This window comes from Pyrgilauda ruficollis, unplaced genomic scaffold (assembly GCF_017590135.1).
Source record: "Pyrgilauda ruficollis isolate IOZ18807 unplaced genomic scaffold, ASM1759013v1 scaffold31, whole genome shotgun sequence".
Taxonomy (NCBI): domain Eukaryota; kingdom Metazoa; phylum Chordata; class Aves; order Passeriformes; family Passeridae; genus Pyrgilauda; species Pyrgilauda ruficollis.
Genome location: NW_024524489.1, coordinates 306,164 through 323,494, shown reverse-complemented (window position 1 = coordinate 323,494; position 17,331 = coordinate 306,164). Strand labels below are relative to the sequence as shown.

The 17,331-nt window shown below is 44.0% G+C and overlaps 1 long non-coding RNA gene across 1 annotated transcript in view; it reads left to right on the top strand.

The window, feature by feature from the left end:
• LOC121357064 overlaps positions 1 to 17,331 on the top strand; it is a 48,294-nt gene that overhangs the window by 19,692 nt on the left and 11,271 nt on the right. The window contains exon 5 of the long non-coding RNA XR_005955675.1: positions 5,520 to 5,713. This is a non-coding gene — a long non-coding RNA (uncharacterized LOC121357064). The remainder of the gene's footprint in view (positions 1 to 5,519; positions 5,714 to 17,331) is intronic.

Sequence of the window (17,331 nt, the reverse complement as noted above, 5' to 3'; positions counted from 1 at the left end):
CGCCCTGAGGGGACGGGAGGCGCGGCCGGCCCGGGACGCTCAGGTGGCCCCGGCCGGCGGCTGCCCGGAGGGAAGCGGAGGCGGCAGTCGCCACCGTGCGACTCGTGCCCGCCTCAACACGAGGCCGCGCCGCCGAGGGCCTCCCGCGCTCCAAGTGGGAGGAAAGATCCCTCAGCTGATCAGTGCCGGCAGCGCAGTGCTGGCTGAGTGCCGAGACCATCAGGGACCCTGTGCCCGCGCTGCAGAGCCTCATCCCAGTTTTCAGGTGGGTGCTGGGGTTGCTCTGCCGCACATCCTTTGAGGAGCAAGGTCCAGAGCCACACAGCCAGGTGATTTACTTAAGGGACTCCCTGCCACAGGTTACTGAGAAGCCCAAAAGTTTGCACAGTAGCAAAAAGAGTTCAGACTGGTTCCCAGAGGAAGAGCCACACATCAAAGGGCATTGAGCAAAAAAAAGAAAACCCCAAAAAACCCCACCCCTAACTTTGTCTCTGGGAAGTCCCTGGGCTGCGAGTCTAAAAGTTGGGTGACTGTGCTGGGAACTCGCTGCATCGCTGTCCCTTTCTTCCTGAGGCGCTGGCGACAGGAACTTGGCCTACATGACGTTCGGTCTGACCCAGAACAGCTATTCTTATGTCCTGATCTATTCCACCCTGATCTAACACAGTAGATGTGTGAATGTCTATTTTATACACCAGAGTCAGTGGTACAAAGGAAAACAAGATTTCTGACCTAATTTTATATCCTTTGTTTTCATTTCCTATGGCAAAAGCAAAGTGCCTGTTCTTGGCTGTGATGAGGTCTGTCCCATTCTAGGGTGCCCCAGGCTGGAAAGCTGGTGGTGTTTGTGCCCCTCACCGTAGAACTGTGCTCAGACTTCCACCTGACTCCTGCAGATCCTGTTCCCATTTGTGAGTTCATGACTTAGATTGCACTCTGGCAATTTTGGCACGCCTGTGAGATGTGTAGTTGCTGAATACTCCTTCCAGCCTTGCTCAGCCCCCAGGTTCCTCCAGCGTTGGTCGTATCTCATTGGATTCATTAACTTTTCAAAGGCTGGTAAACCTTCATGGTGTTTAATCTGCAACATGGCTGCAGTTTGGTGTTACCAGTGCCTCTCTTCTTTTTTCCCAGTGGGTGTTAGTTAGCTTCCACAGCCTGGTTAAATGTTATTCATTCCCAAGTGCCACACATCTGCTCCTCTGGGCCTTTAAATACCCTGCTGCTGCTGGTATGCTCCGTACCTTTAGGGCAGGTCTGGAGTTGGCCTTTCTGTAAAAGGTTACTCCACCTGTTTGACTCCAGTGCTTAGGAAATCCAGAGTTCTCTTTCCCACAGTGCTTGTGACTCAGCAGTGTAGCTGCCCTCAAACAGAATTACTTGTCCAACAACTTAAAATGCTTTGCAAGCATTAATGAATTAAGTCTCCCAGTGTCTTGAGATGGAGAGTATTAGTGATAGGTAAAGCAAGGCAGAGCATGAATCATGTGCAGAAGCGCATTGCAAACCCTCTCCCTTGGAGCCCTGAAAGAAATGTTGAGCTCGTAGAAGTCAGCAGTGAAAGCCCCCTAAACTTATTCAGTCTGGAATTTCCCCCTTGGAGTCCCGTCTCTTGCTTTTTTTCTCTGGACTGTCAAGAGCCCAGAGACCGAGTGGCCCCCTTGAGCCAGTGCACAGCAGCAGTGAAAACCAGATTGCCTCGCGAAGCTCCGCCTGAGCTTCATTTCAAGATGCTCCCTTCGCTACGGGCACAGCAGCGTGCAAACTGCTGCATGTGCACGGGGCCCTGAACTGCAGTTGTTTGGAGCAGCCTGAGACCAGTGCACATCAAATCCCTGCTGCAAGGCTCTGCCTGCACGTCTCACGAGGTGTGGAGCCGGTGTGTCTTCCTCTGTGGCCGCTGAAGAACTTTTCAGCGTCTGGCACTGGGCTTTTTACATTGCGTAAAGTTACTTCCTGCTAATCTTCCTATTCCGACATAATTAGATCACATCCACATTAGAAGCCCTTACAGACATCGAGTGTGCCAAAGCCCAGCGTTGCAGGCAGTGCTTCAATTCAGGCTTTGGGCCTGAATCAGCTCCCTAATATAGAGCTGCTCATTGAGGCCACTGGGAGATTGCCCAGGACTTCAGTGGGACCAGGATCACAGCCTTTAGAGGGAGTGTCTGGCTTACGAGGGTCAGGTGTCGTGAAGTCAATTCTTTGTGTGAGGAAAGTTGTAATTTCCTTTTAAAGCTCAGTGACTCACTGAGCCATGGCTGTGAACAATCCCACAGGATTTCCTTAGATTTGTGATACCTGAAGGTAAGCTTGGAATGGCGCCCCTGGAAAAGTTCTTCGTTCAGGGACCTGATGCATCTCCTTTTCAAGTCGGTGACTAAACTTTTGTTTACTACTGTAATGCAGACCAAGACAGTTGCATAATCATAGGGCACTGACACTGCATCAGCCTTCAATAAACCAGTTAAAGGACTACTAGAAAATAATCTGTTGACATGTGGAATCTGTGGTCATAAAGAATTCATAAAGCTCAATGACCTCTTTTCACAGCAAATGAAGAGGCTAAAGGAGCCCTTTGTTCCTCCAGATTTTTATAAAAGTGGTTTTGCTCCTTGAAATTAGCCAGTAAAATAAATTTGCTGCAGTTTTAGATGTAAGCCTGGACTAACTGAGTGGAAGAGTGAAATTTCATCCACTCGGCTAATCCTTTATCTAGGAGTTAAGCTTCCCTGTTGCAAGGAGAAGGACGTATCGCCACAGTCAATCACGGATGAGTGAGCTTTTAGATAAGGCCTTTCCTATAATACACCCACAACACTTCATTTTCCTCTGGCTGTTCTGGAAGTGACCTGCCCACTTGGGCGAGTGTCGCGGAGCAGAGATAGGGACCGCGCCGTGCTGCTCGGCTGACACGCATTTCGGAGCAACACATTCCAGCAGATGAACCCATTTGCACAGTTGAGTGATCTAAACTTAGAAAGCTAATTTCTCTAATTACAAAGTGAGACTGAACTCCTGTAAAGCTTTTCATCACCTGAGTGGAATGGGAATTGCGCTTCCATAATCATTTAATGCTTAGAAACTAATTAGGAAGCATTTTGTGGGGAAGCCACACCCGGTGTTAGACTATTTCACAAATGGAGCAGGAGAGAAGCTAGCACTGATGAGAAAGTTGAGCAAGTGGCAGAGGTTAGGAGAAAGCACAGTTTACCCAGCACTGAAGAGTGCATTCCCTCTTCCATGAAAGCTTCAGTTCTTCCCAGTCAGGCAATTTCTTAAAGCTGTGTCTTCAGACAAGCTTTCCAAATGTGACAAAAGATTTGGAGAAGAAGATGCTCTAGTAACCAGAGCCCCAAATCCAGTCTGCTGCCACGAGCCCTTACCTTCTCCTTTCCCTGGAGTGTGTTGCTTAAGACAAAATTTCAAAGCTGTGCTGTGTTTGTTGTGCATGTGCATTTTGTCACTGTGAAATTCCCACCTTAGTTTTTCTGTATGTTAGAAATGCCTCATTCCCCAGAATGAAAGTGAGGCACTAAATCTATTTCAGAGGATACTCAGAGAACAATTTAAAAAAAAAAAATCTGGGGTACTCAGAAATTACTGCAGTGGGAACCAGTAAAGTCCCTGAAAGAGTTAAAGCTGTAGTACCAAAAAATACATCTGTTTTAGAGCCTTCATGTTTTATCCAACTGTAATTAAGTGAATCCATAACCTTATTGCTTTCTGTCACAGCTTAAAATTGAGACCTTACTCCATTCCAGAGACTAGTGCTGTTTCTCCTTCAGTTTCCTTTATTTATATGCACAGAAAACCTGTTCTCTGGTTGTTTCTCTGTTAACCCTTCAAGGATCAGATACCTCTACATTAACCTGTGGACCCAGCTGCTTTGTCCTTCACTTATCCTCCCCAGGGGTGGGATTCCTGTGCAGCAGTGATTTGATCTCAAATCCCCACTTTCTAAAAGCAGGGAAGAGCTGAGACTACGGTTTTAGATCTGGGTAGGGGTACAGCTTATCAAGGTGGAGTGGCTCCCAGTAGGTGCAAAGACTGTGACACTGAGCAGTGCTGGCACGCCTGTCACAGACAAGATCACACTTTCATTCGATAAGCAGCAACCTCGGCTATTCTTGTCAAAGGGGCTGCGCTGAAACCTGGGCTGAGCCCCATCTCCAGTGAACAATGGGGTGCTTTTAAAGAGCTCCAAGTTTCAAGTAGTGTTTTCCTCACAGCTTTCTGCAAAGGTGCTTCTTTGAGCCAATTTTGTTGAGGAAGTGCTCAGACCAAGATTCATTTTCTTGTCATGACAGCATCAAAACGCTGAACTTCTCATGCAGATTGTTTTAATTGTTAATTGCATGTGAAAGTATGTGTTCAATATGTTCTCAATCACACATTAGCCTGTAGGTGCAAGACTGAAGTACACAGGAGTGTCATTTAGCCAAGGAAACGTCTAAAGAGAAGAGAGCTGTGATTAGCAGATTTAAATTTGAGTGTACAGTAAATGACTTCTTGCCTTTGCCTGCCATCATTCCCCGGCTGATCTAATATTTTGGGCCTTGACTTTACTTATTCCTGCATGGGGGGTATAAAGGGAGTTGTTTCATTTGGCCTGAAGAAACTTTGAAAGACAAAGATTTCTAAAATCCAATTTCAGCCCAAAACAGAGATGTGCCTAAATCAAGAAACAAAAAACTTTAGGTTAGGGGTGTGTTTAAGTAACCTGCTGGAGTGGCCAGTGGGTTGGGCCACAAAGTTCATTGCATGGGAGTGATGCTGCTGATCTACAGGGGAAGCCCTTTCTTCAGGGAGCTAGGGATGGGCACAGCGGTCTGTTTTTACCTCGTCCCTTGGCACTGCTGACTCCCTGCTGGAAGGAGCCCTTTTGCATCAGCTAAATGTTTTTAGATAAAGCACAGGCCACAGCAGGTGGCTGGTGTCTGTGGTAGTACAGATAAAGACAAGGCCCTAAAGGGGAGAAAAAAAGTCTTTCTCTGTGTTCATCCTTTGCACATGAATGAAAAAAAAGCCTTTTGACCATTCTGCATGTCACAACATTGCTACTACCTGCAGATGTGCATTGAGGACTTTTCTGTCACTGATCATGCGGCTGAAGATCTGACAGGACTGGCTGTTAGAGCCAGCAGCATTTGGAAGAATCAGAGTTTGCACTGATTTGTGAGTTTTGGTGTTGAAAATTCTGCATTTTGGACAAGATTTTTATCAACACCGTTCAACACTTGAGACTCTTCTAGTCCCACTCTGGAGTTAGCTGTGGTCAAAATGCTTGCAGCTTTCAGCAGGATAGTGGAAAATAGAGCAAATGAGAAGGACTGGAATAAGAACAGTCTGGGGGCATCAGGGAGAGGTGGCAAATATGGGGACTTATTCTTGAGAGTCTGAGCAAGTACAGCTCCCGGTCACCCTGCCTCTCTGGTTAAAGGTTTGTCTTTGCTTTTTCCACAGTACCTGGAAGGTTTTCCATTCCTGCCTCCCTGACAGCTGTTTTGTCTCACCAGGTTTTCAAGCACGGGGGAGATGATTTTCTCTTCAATTGCTCCTGATCTCAGCCCTGAGGCTGGACCACTCCAGGTGGGATGAAGGACATCCCTTATTTGCGGCACTGTGGCAGCAGGACAGCTTGGTGAAGACCTGAAAGAAAAAGAGCCTGGCTGTAGAATTGGACCCTTAAAACCAATTAACTTCTTTGAAGGTAATGGCATTACCCAGTGTGCTCCAGCTTTCTGTCTGAAAGGGGCCACAGACTCTTGTAGGTCCACAATCTGTGTGTTGCCCTGAATTGCGGGGTTTTTTCCTATATATAATGATGATTTTTATTTACTGTGGCAGAGAGGAACAAATGAGGATCTGCCACAACTTGAATAGGAGCAATTGCACACCTGTCCCTTTAACTGCACATTTGTGGTTGGCTGCCTTTTATTGTCCTCCCCGCTGTGGGGCTGCAGGGCAGCGTGTGTGTGTGTGAGGATTTCCCAGCCTAGTGGGTGACCCCTCATCTCGCTGCTCCGAGCAGTGGCTTCCGTCCCCTCCTTTCTCTCCAATATTTATTGGAAGCACGTGCTAAGGAATCTGTGAGCCTGCAATGCTAATGAGTGCGTGGCATGGAGTGGGGCAGCAGATGCAAAGGGACAGGCACATTTCCTAATGAGGGACTCTCGAGACCCATCTGTTGAGTCTCGTGGGCCCTCAATGCAGTTTGCTGCCCGAGGTTGCCAGTGGAGGTTTTTTTTCTCTGATGCTTTCAGTTCTCAACAAGTGCAATCCTGTATAGAGCAGCATGTCATGGGGTTAGGTTTTGTTGTTACTAGCAGATAATGTGACTTTGAAAGGAACGCCCCTGCTCCAGCTGAAAGGAGGATAACCCTCCTCTACCCCCTTCCTTCCCATCCTTCTTGCTCAGATCAATAACAGGTCCCTAGGCACAAAGCCTGCATTCTTTTATTCTCAAATTAGAGCAGCTGCAGCAGCACCACCACAGCTCATTGGAAACCTATTAGCTTTTGAAAGACTTAATCCAGTTTGAAAATAACTAGTGTTTCTCAATCCTTCACGCACTCACTCCCGTAAGAGTTCTTAGGCCGCATTGACAGCAGACTGGGCTTATTGTTATAATAACCTGCATCTCTCGCGTGTCCCAGAGGGCCATCAAAGAAGGCAAAATGTCAGTTTCCCAGCTTCACAGGGCCTAAGAACATTGGATTTACTCTGCCATATCACACCCTCTCACTGAGCTTTGCCACCTACCATCCTGCCTTCAATGGTGACTGATGTCTTGTGATTCATTCTCCAATTTCATAGTTTTTAAGGCCAGAGGGGCTGTTATGATAATCTATTTGACCTCCTGCACAACACATTAGAATTTCATCCTAGGTGAGATAAAAGCTGGGAGCAGCTGGATTCTTTGATGTGGATCTGCTGGGCAGCAGTGGAAATTTGGGGTTTTCTTGGGGGTACTCTTTGCTGTAAGGGAAATGTGGGTTATTTCCTTTTTATAAAGCACCTGAAGGACAGAGCTTTGTGAATGGGTGCATATGCGGCAAATGTCTTGCTTTGGAGGTAGGGGAGCTGATTTTACTTGGAAAGAACTTGCTCCCCTGTCTTGGTTTCTTGTTTAGCTTCTATATCTCCCCTTTACTCAGGATCTCCCTGCAGAAGAAGCACTTTAAGCTAATTATTCTCATTTTAAAGGTGGGGGTCTGAGCTTCAGAGATGTTTAGGCCTTAAATGCCTTGTGAAGACCATTGCAGTGAGGAAATAGAATTTTCTTGAACAGGATCCTCAATTTCATGCCCCAAGTCACACTGGAAATCTGTAGAAGATGAGGGAGCTTGCTTTCTCATTTTTCTTGAGTCACAGCCTAGTGTGCTTGCAGGGACATCTTTCTCTGCTCAGACTTTTCCTGTACTGTGCCAGCCCTCAACCTTTCCTGTAAGTGCTGCCAACTGTTATCATTAGTGTTGGTGCAGATATTTTGCCAGAGGTGGCTGGGGTGGGACCACCAACTGATTCCCGAAGGCCACTGAACAGCAACAGCTTTTGATTTCTGCTGACCTGGACCAGATTCAGTGTGGTGACCTAGAGCTAAGGGGCTCAGTATCTCATTACTAATCCCTTGAGCTAGCCAATTCCTTCCACCAAGTCAATGTTTTCTAAAGTGTTAAAAGACTTTTCCTGCCTGCCTGCCCATTAAATCCTGCTCTTCTGTCCGTGTCCTTGGATCAGCCTAATCACTGAAGTGGATCAGTTTCAAGTCTTAATGATGCAAGCTGTGGTCCTGACAATGCAGAAGATGGCAGGCAGCGCAGCTGAGGCAGGCTCTGCTCTGGGGGCTCAGCTTTGGGGTAGCCCTGATGTGTGCTTTTGTAGTGCATTGCCAGCTGGGATACAGGGGGTTTCCTGCCTTTAGCTTATTTATCTGAGATTTACCGTTTAGGTGTGCTTCTAGACACTTTTAATTAAAAAAGAAAAGAAACCATGTGTTTTCCTGGATTGTCCACTGGCATTGCTTTTTGGGTGCAAGTAATAATTTTCTTCTGTGATATTTTACTCTGCTCACTCTCCTAGATGTGGAATTTGGCTTTGGAGAAAGAACTACATGGAACACCAACACTGTTTAATGTATCTTTATTATTAAAGTCTTATATCTTAGAGATACAGAGAAATGTGTTTCAAGAGAGTGTGTACAGAAAACCACATTAGAATCAGCAATAGCCTCATCCACATACACCTAGCAGGAAACAGCTTCCATTTGCTCAATTTTAGATGGAACACAGAGTAGTTTACAAGTCCATATATGTGTCTCCTCTTACAGCAAAGCTTCTTAATAATTTTTATAGACTTTGTATTTAGACTTCGTAATTCATTTAATTCATATTCATAATTCATATGCATAATTTGTATAATTGTGGACATACACATTGCTCCATGCATATTATTTTTTCTCCTTATATTTTTATATATAAAATATAAGGAGAAAATCTGTGTGAAAAAGGGAAGTCATTCTCAGATATTACTTACTCCTGGTAACAGTTTTCTTAGTATTTACTTTGGTAAGATGGGCATGGCTGTGTTTTTATGAGGAATCTTTTTCTTCTTGCAGAGTAGGAACACTTTCCCCCACTCCTTATGTGCACACAGGCACTTGAATATGAATTTCCTTCGCCATTTTTTTCTTAAAACAAAAATTATTCATAGAGAGCAGCTCAGCCTTTGACTGCCTATAATAGACCAGGCTGCAGATGAGAAGAGCCTCAATCTCCTAGGTTCTGCACTTGCTCTCCTGGAAGGAGCTCAGTATCCACTGAGTGATACTAAGCACATTTTACTTACTTACTTTTAGTCAGTGGATCAGGATACTCTAATTCTAGGCTATCTCATTAAGAATCTTCCCAAAATAGTTAATTAATCTCCAGAATCCCAGGGTGTTGCTCCTTTCTAGTACTGGTGATGTCAATTAATGCTGTGTTAACATTGGAAACCAAGTTCTGAAAGTGGAGCTTGACATGAAGGCCCATGCCTAGTAAAGACACAGAAGCAGAATCTGACAGTGCCCTTCCTCTCGCTAGCACTTTGTTTATGTGAATTGTTTCCCAAGTTAACTCCTGTGGCCTAACCCCTAAGAAGAGAAGATCTAATCTCTAATTGTCCTCTGGGACCATCCCTGCAAGGTCCTTGAAGAATATATCCTGTTTCCCAGTCAAAGAGTCAATCCAAGGATGTGTCCTGGCTTCTCTTCTCATTTGAAGATTGTTTACCTGTTATTTGTGAACTGTGTTTTGTCTATGGACTATTCCTAGTGCGGTCGCATTGTGATGCTTGCTAGAGAAGGAGGAAGGATTAAAATGGCACAGGCTTTAGATTCAGCATCACATATTCCATGAAGAAGGATTTACAGCCATTTTGCAATTGCACCCAAGTTCAATCAACCCTTGGAGGCTGCAGGAATTCTGCCATTGGTGGAAGACAGATTGAGTCTGTAATAAAGAAATGTTGAGAGAATTCCTAATTACCTGCTCTGATAATGCTTTAGAGCAGCATGGTATATGTTAGTGGGTATCAGATGTGACACAAAACATTGAACAGTTCAGGATGATGCTAAAATGAAAGCAATTCAAGGATCAAATTATGTATGAGTGTCAATAGTCAAACCCAGCTGTAGCAAACAGAATGCTCTCATTTATGCCAGCTGGGATTACAGTTTAGACATTTTATTAGAGTATGAAGTGGTCACTTATTGTTCAAAGAGATTTTTCCTGAAAGGAAGGCAACCGGGGCTGAAGAGCTGAAAGCACCAAGTTATGTTCATTTGGATTAAAAATGGGTATTTTGAGCCAGCAAAGCTTCAAAATAAGCTTCAAAATTTTCAAAACCAAACAGTTTTCCTTTTGGTAGCCGAAAAGGAAACTGCACATCCAGGAGGAATGTAGATCAAAGCAAACTCTGCAAATGATGCAGAAACACATAAAATAACAAACAAGGGTGGTGGGAAGAGGGAGCTTTTGTAAGGAGATAGGTCTGTTCATGTTACACTGAAACCAAAGGCAAGATTGCTAAAGAAGATATGGGAGAGGGGTATATAGGGGTATAGATTTTTCTCCTCAGAGGAATTTTCCAGCCTGTTTTTGCATCTCCATTGTATTTGCAAAGTTACAAATAAGGGGCACAGTCAGCAGCAGATGTCACTGATACCAACTTTTGCCTTTCACCACCCTATCTTATCTCTTACTTTCCTTCTCTCTTTAGTTTTCCCTGAGCCTCCCTCTGCCAAAGTCTGTGGCAAAACATGTTTGTTTCCCTGGTCATCCACAGTTCTCTTAAAGCACATCATTGGGTCATCCTCCATAACTAAACTTACAATATTTAGGTAGTTTAGCTTTCACAGTTGCAAAACAGAACAATTCTGAATGTACCTACTATTAGCTGTTTACATTGGAATGTATTTGTTTATGATTTTATGTATGAGAGTACAAATCTACCTCAGAGCTGTTTTTAATAGAAAAAATAATCTTGCTAAATAGTTTTAAACTCCTTGTTTCACTTACGTGTAAGTGACTATGTTGCTGCAATAACCAATTTTAAAAACAGAATTTTTTCAGGATGTGGCAGTTGTTGCAATTAAGTCGTTCTTCAGCTGAATGACTTGTCCAGTCCTTTCTTGGATGCATCTTCATGAAGTGAGGGCATGTAATTCCTGAACACCTCAGGGTTTTGTTTCACAGAATTCTCCATACAAGAGGAAGGACCTTGCAGAAGGGAGAAGGGTTTTTTAACCAACAGCCAAGAGGGGTTGGGATTATGGGGATAGCTGTGCTCCCTCCTGTGGATTCTGCAGATGTCTCCATTTCCCTTTTAGGTTGCCAGCTCTTCCATGTGCCCCTCCAGCTGAAGAAGCTGCAAGTGTGGCACCTCCCTCACCTTTGGCAGAGAACATCTCTTTCCTTGTGCTAGAGGTCATTTATTTCATCTAGGCCAGAAGGTGGAAAGGCAACATTTCTTCATCAGCCTCATTTCTTTACACAGAGGAAGTGTCTCTTACCTCTCATCCCCCTCTCTTTCCTCTGCAGCCACGCACATTTTGAAAGCACCCTGGTCCCTATTGCTAGAGTAGAATGGGTTCCTAGGGCTTTATAAATTCAAGGACAGGGCATAAGCTGGATTTACACTGCCTGGTAGTTGGAAAGATTTTATTTCCCTTTTCTTTTTTAGGTAGACAGCCCCTTTTCCCTCTGCTTTGCAGAGCAGCCTTTCATCAGGAAGGGCAGGCCCCACTGCACCCATCCTGTGCAGATCACTGGAGCCACATTTCACCCTCCCATCTTTCCCTGGGCGGTGCACAAACGATGCCTGCTCCTTGTGGAGAGGGCAGGGGACTGGAGGAATGCTGCTCTTCTGAAGACTCTCACTGGGATAGCTCAGGGGTGGCTGGAAAACAATGTTTTCCCACTGTACCTATTGAGGCTTGTTTGCACCAGCGATTTCCTCTAGCAATGTTTTATTTCTCCAGGACTCCGGAATTGTTTGCCCGTTCTTTGAACTTTTTTTTTTTTTTTTAAGTGGCCACTTTTAGCCTGGATGGAGACCAGTGAAAGTTTGAGCTCTGTATCCAGGGAAGCTCCTCTCTGCGTGAGCACTTGACCAGTGAATAGGCTCAAGCCTAGGAGTGCCAGACAAAGGGACAGCCTGCAGCAAAAGGGATGTTTGTACTGTGGCCACAGTAGGCTTCCTTAAAAATAATAGCCAAGGTAAACACTATCAATTCACAAGTTAGATGCTTGTGAAAAACCCACCAGCCCATTTGCTAACCCATTAAGAAGGGAAATAAGACTTGACAGTTCACTGTGCTGTGATTCTAAGCATGATGTTTCCCTGAGAAAGAGTGCTTGTGCTGCTGTGAGTGCTCTGCAGCCACTGATGGCAAGGGATTGGGAAGATTTGTTGCTGCCCAGAAGTTTGTACATGCGTTGGTTTTAGGTTGCTTAAACCTATCCACGTCAAGTGACAAAATGCAAAGCTGTCAGACCCGACCTGGCAAAATGGAGCTGGCATTCCAAAAAGAGTATGTCCATTCTGTGACTTCTGTTTTTCTACTCAAATGTGATCTTTATGTTTGTGACTTCAAGTAACAAAAAATGTGGGATGTTTTGTTGAAAGAGGATTAAGCCCAAGCCCAAGTTAGCTTTGCCAGATTTATTCCCAAGGAGATGCCTTCCAAATACAGAATAAATTCCTGTGTGTGATCTGCTTCATTCTTGGTAGGTAATATGGACAGGAGATCTGAAATGTGGACAGAACTCTGCATCCAGTGGCTAACTGGGTGATCCTGGTCACCAGAGGAGGAAATGCTGGCCTTGCCCAGTTTTGGGAGGAAGTTCATTGGTGGGAGAAAGTTGAAGAGACCTTGATGAAAGGCATGGGGTAAACCAGCTCTAAAGCAGACTGGACAGTTTCTGAGTAATTTTATACAGAGTATTTCAAAGTTTCTAGGAAATCTCTCACTGAGTCCAAGAGGTTTTGTATGTCCCAGTGTTTAGCTGGCCTCAGATATATGGGAAGTGACCTTGGAATTTTTTTAAGGACACCAAACAAACAGCTTCCAGTACGATTGTGATGGTTGTGTTTTGCACTGATAACTGGGATCAGAAATTAACAACATTAATCAGGAGATAATCCTTAGTCCATAAAACTGAATTTAAGCCGTTGAGGCAGAAAAGTGGCACAGAGAGATAAAGTAAATCAAAGTGAGTAAGAAAACCTGCTTAGGAATAAGCACTTAGCCTGGACCGTACACAAAACCAATCCAGGCAGGAAATGAAATATATACTTCACCATGAAACCGAAGACATCAATTGTCTGAGGGTCTTTTGCTGAAATACCTCACTGTGTGCAAGGCTTTCAAGGCTGGTCTTTCACTCTGGTGACTCAAACATTGTTGATAAACATAGTTTGAAAACTGATCCAAATGGACCTGTGGGGTCTTTATTTTGCACACTTTTCATCAGGACTCAGCTTTCTAAAACGCATGATTAAATATTTGATAACTTTGATCACGATTAATACTGATTAGTCTTTAATTCAAAGTTTTTATAAAGTAAGTAAACAATTTCCCCCAAGCTTCCAGAGACTCAGAAGTCCATAAAGATCCCTAAGAATTTGGAACAGCTGCTTTTACATAAGTGTTAATATAGCTATTGCTTTTATTACAATGTGGTTCCTTCACAGTGTCTCTTATGCTTACGTATGTTAGCACAAGAGTCATATTCTCACTCAAAATAGTCATTGGTGTTTTGGCAACAAAAAGCTATAATCATAAAAAAATTTTGTATAAGCAGCATTTTCACAATTCAAGTCCTGCTTTTGAGAGATTTCTGACAACTCTTAGCTTGAAAGGGACAGTTTTTAAACAAGGAAAATGCTGTTAATATCACCATTCTGTAGAGAAGTCAGTGACATAAGGAGGAAAGCAATAGAGAAACACAAACACTACCCTACCAGATAAGATACCCAGTGTGATAACATTTGCTGGTGTTAGTCGGTATAAGGAGAAAATAAATTAGAAAGCAATTAATTATTTTCCTAAATTAAAAAAGGATGCCAAGCCTTTTGTTAGTCATTTGGATGAGAGTCACAGGACTTGATAACCCTGTAGTTGTACCTTGTCATAAATAACACTAATTCGCAGTGCAGTATTTGTGGTTTCCCAGTTGTTTTTCTGGCAGAGAGTTCCATGGATTATTTATTCATATTGAGACTTTTCTTAAATCACTTAAAAATATAATTTTTCTACTCCATTGACAGAGCCTTTGTCTTTTGTTAGGAGAGAAGGATGAAGAGGACACAGCTGTCTGTATGTTTGATCTATTGTGGAACTCTCACATAATTTTCTTTAATAATCATAATCCCAGTGTTCTCAGCCTTTTTTTCCCAGACATTTCTTTAAGCTTCCTGGGCACTTCACTTGCCAGTCTCTGGATTCTCCTTGTTTCTGCTCTTCTCCCCTTCCTGTGGATTCAGGATTTCAGACAAGGAACTTATGTATGGACACTACTGTCCTAGGAGAGTAATAAAATGTATACTAAATGCCCACATATTATAAACAACTGTCTAGACAAGACTTTACAACATTTATCTCATCTTATGGCTCTTATTTTTTAGGTTTTAGACTTTTAAAGAACAAGCATAGTGAATTCTGTTGCTAAGAAAGTGATGGCTTGGCTGAGCCTGGTAGGTGTTTTGTGCTTCTACTACTTAATAATTATGTCTGAGTGAAAAATAAAGGTATTGAAATGACAGAAGAGCTGCAGCACTGAGTGTGACTTTTCAGCCTGAGCACGATCTTTCGTATTGCTGCTGGAGGTAAATTCACAATGAGTCATAGCGCGGTGGTACTGAAAATCTGTTGGTTCAGGCCTGTGGTCTTCTACAGGATGATCACATTACAATGTAAAAGTTTCCTGTACGTTTGGGTATCTTTAATTCTGGAGTACGTGTTTCAGGAAGGCTTTCACTCTCCATATTTCAGTGTGCTTGCTGCTGACACTGAGCACTGAGCAGTGTGAATGGCTCATGTCAGGGGATCTTGGTCTGTGGTGAAAGAACAGGAACAAGTCCAGTACACACAGAGCAACTGGCTTTTGTTTACTGACTCAAAGCTGCAAAACCGTAAAGGGAGCAAAAGCTGAAATCAAGGGACATAGAAATAATGGAGTGGGAATGGAAAGGAGAATCAACTTTTGAGGGTTCTTGGTTCCAGAGATGGGGGAAAGACACAGGTCATTCTTCCAAAACTTTTTGATGCAAGGACCCCTTCTTTTAAGTTTGAATTTGAGGCTCTTGGAGTGGAAAAGATTATTCATCAGCAGGTATTTCTCTACACCTTCCCTCCCTCTCAACTTTCAGCCTGGTTCATCAAAGCTAAAAAAAGTGGCTTTACATGATAAATTTTCTCTCAGACTGCCAGCTGAAGCCAGGGTCCTCTGCTGTAAGAGAGAAAAGCTTTGTTGCAGGAAGAGCCTTCTTAGATTTTATTCTTAAAAAAAATGCACTCAACATTCCTGGTGGAGACTTCTCACTTATTGGAAGCTACTGCTTTATTAAATATCTTTGGTCTTTTAGAGCATTTTAAAACATACTCTTAGGAAATGCTGTATTGCTGTGGGGCATCTGGCTTGTAATCAGTCCATCCTTTCAGTCTAACTCTTCTGTCATGACACCGACCCAGAGCATGCCTGGTGTGGTTCTGGGGAGCCATGTGCCTTATATGTCCATTGCAACTTGCAGGAGGTCAAGTAGGGGGAAGCCAAAGGATTTGTGCAAATGGTGGAGCCAAGCAGAAGGTCAGGGATGGCATTTTGTGGCCATGGGAAAGAGACAGCTCTTTCTCCTGGGTCGGGATGAGTCTCCGTCAGTGCCGAGTCCCAAAGACTCACGGGGCTTCCATGGCTGGCACCCAGTGTTCTTAATTTTGTGGTGAATACGAGCCCTGAAAGCACATATTTTAATCTGCCTGAAGATAATTGTTGAAATAAATCATTCTCTTGTTTAAAGAATAAATCTTCAGCAAGTTTCAAGAGAGCCTACAGCACTGCTGATTTTAATCATTACTCTGCACAGGGAAGTGTCTATCCTGCTTCGTGTTTCCAAACCAGCAGTGCTGCTATTAAAAAGCCAGGCTTGGATTGAGAAGCTGTCACAAGTCAAACGAAGCTTTTTTGGGGATTCCTGGATTCACAGCTGAATGAGAAGAGGCCTGGTGAGCAGAGACCCCACTTCCCTGCGTGGATTTACCCCAGCAGTGAGCTGCACTGCTGCTTGGTGCCTCAGTTAGGGTGTCCGAAGGCGGGGTTCTGTGGCCAGCACTCTGGTTCTGTGGCAGTGCTCTGGCATTCTGGAGGGGAGGAGTGCTCCAGGAAAGATGGGTATTTGGGGTTTTCTGGTGCTGCTGGGATGGTGCTGGAATACGGGCTGCGTATGACAGGAAATGTGCTGTGGTGTGCCAGGCCGTGCCACAGACAGCGATTCCAGTCAGTGGTGGGTGATTTTTATCAGACCGCCCTGTGGTCACCCCGTGGGCTCCCCAGGGCTCTGCTGGGCAGCTGCTCCTCTATAGCATCTACTGCTTTGGTTGAAATTTTTAGGGTTTGTCTGGTCCACAGGGGATTTTTTTTTGAGGGTGTGAAAAGGATTGGTTTGGGTGAGACGCATTCTAGCAAAGCAGGAATTACCCTGGTCAGCTGAGGTCTGCAGAGTCTTGCTTCACTAAACCTCCCTGTCCTGCATCTGGGAGCTGTGCTGGGGCAGAGGTGCTTCCCTGCAGATGCAGGATGTGGGTTGGAATGGCCAGCTAAGGTGTTCCAACCAGGGGTGAGGTAGGATTTGGATACACTATAGCTTCTTTCCAGGCTTGAGGGTTCAATTAGCTCTTGGCAATTTAGGGGCTCCTATGACTGCACTCTGGATTCCCTGGCTGGCTAGTTAAAAGGTGTCTTGCTAATTTAGGATACTTAAGTTAAATAACAGAGAATTTGGGCCATTTGTGCATGAATCCATTATGGATTGCAGGCAGGTTCCTGCTACTTAACCATTTCCAGTAGCTGAGCACCAGAGAAAGTTGTTGATGCTGATAAAAAACCCATATTTCTGTTGGGTTTCTTTCCTTTTTTTGGAGTTCACTTGAAGATTTTGTCTCTGGGAGAAAATCTAGGAGGAATGGACACTGCTCTGGTCCTTTCTGTTGCAAAAAATCCCATTTCTCCAAACTGGGAAGTACTTACTGCTCTTCTGAAGCTGATTGTAGTGCTAAAAAAGAAATTCATACAGGGTTTGGCACAGCAGCATTTGAATGGTTTTAAGTGGTTGGAAATTAATTCGCTGTGCCATTTAAGCTATTTTGAAGAAGAAGAGATCTAGCTAAATTTTATTTTGGTTGTATTTTGTACAAAATGTGTGTCTTATTGGAACCAGATATTTTAGTTTTGTGTGAGTCTGATGTACACCAGTTAAAAGTGTGCCCTCTGGCACGTGGAGTTGAAAGCTGAGGATTTTCTCAGGCAGAGATTCCACCAAGTCCCCTCAAATCAAGGTACTCCAGCTGCTGGGTTTGGTAGTGTATATAAGAGATATGGAAACACTGGGTCCCAATGCCATTTCTGTCAAGTCATCAAGCCTTAGAACTTGCTTTTGAAGTTCTGAAGCAAAGTGTTTGTTAGATGTTACCAGACAGGACCTTACTGTGGGGTAAGTTAGGGTTTGTTAAATTGTTAAATATCACAGAATGGTTTGATTTGGGGAGGAATCTTAAAGGTCACATAGTCA